The sequence below is a fragment of the Limulus polyphemus genome, unplaced genomic scaffold, assembly GCF_000517525.1.
Source record: "Limulus polyphemus unplaced genomic scaffold, Limulus_polyphemus-2.1.2 Scaffold5356, whole genome shotgun sequence".
In the NCBI taxonomy this organism is placed as follows: domain Eukaryota; kingdom Metazoa; phylum Arthropoda; class Merostomata; order Xiphosura; family Limulidae; genus Limulus; species Limulus polyphemus.
The window spans coordinates 36024-37101 of NW_013670966.1; the positions used below are offsets into that span (position 1 = coordinate 36024).

The 1078-nt window shown below is 33.4% G+C and overlaps 1 protein-coding gene across 1 annotated transcript in view; it reads left to right on the forward strand.

Annotated features, from left to right (window-relative positions):
• Nucleotides 1-1078, forward strand: part of LOC106472470 (dipeptidyl peptidase 9-like) — a 42081-nt gene that overhangs the window by 13147 nt on the left and 27856 nt on the right. The window lies entirely within an intron of this gene.

Below are 1078 nucleotides of genomic sequence, written 5' to 3' on the forward strand. Positions count from 1 at the left end.
AAGGAATGGCTTGTGTTTAATTATGTTAAAAACTGGAGACATCTAGTGAAAGTGATGTGTTATGTTACTGTGTTGAAGGAAAGGCTTGTATGTAATTATGTTAAAAACTGGAGACATCTAGTGAAAGTGATGTGTTATGTTACTGTGTTAAAGGAATGGCTTGTGTTTAATTACGTAAAAAACTGGAAACATCTTGTGAAAGTGATGTGTTATGTTACTATGTTTAAGGAAAGGCTTGTGTTTATGTAAAAAACTGGAGACATCTAGTGAAAGTGATGTGTTATGTTACTATGTTAAAGGAAAGGCTTGTGTTTAATTATGTTAAAAACAGGAGACATCTAGTGAAAGTGATGTGCTATGTTATAGGAATGGCTTGTGTTTAATTACATAAAAAACTGGAGACATCTAGTGAAAGTGGTGTGTTATGTTACTGTGTTAAAACTGGAGACATCTAGTGAAAGTGGTGTGTTATGTTACTGTGTTGAAGGAAAGGCTTGTGTTTAATTATGTTAAAAACTGGAAACATCTAGTGAAAGTGATGTGTTATGTTACTGTGTTGAAGGAAAGGCTTGTGTTTAATTATGTTAAAAACTGGAGACATCTAGTGAAAGTGATGTGTTATGTTACTGTGTTGAAGGAAAGGCGTGTATGTAATTATGCTAAAAACTGGAGACATCTAGTGAAAGTGATGTGTTATGTTACTGTGTTGAAGGAAAGGCGTGTATGTAATTATGCTAAAAACTGGAGACATCTAGTGAAAGTGATGTGTTATGTTACTGTGTTGAAGGAAAGGCTTGTGTTTAATTATGTTAAAAACTGGAGACATCTAGTGAAAGTGATGTGTTATGTTACTGTGTTGAAGGAAAGGCTTGTGTTTAATTATGTTAAAAACTGGAGACATCTAGTGAAAGTGGTGTGTTATGTTTAAGGAAAGGCTTGTGTTTAATTATGTTAAAAACTGGAAACATCTAGTGAAAGTGATGTGTTATGTTACTGTGTTGAAGGAAAGGCTTGTGTTTAATTATAGTTAAAAACTGGAGACATTAGTGAAAGTGGTGTGTTATGTTTAAGGAATGGC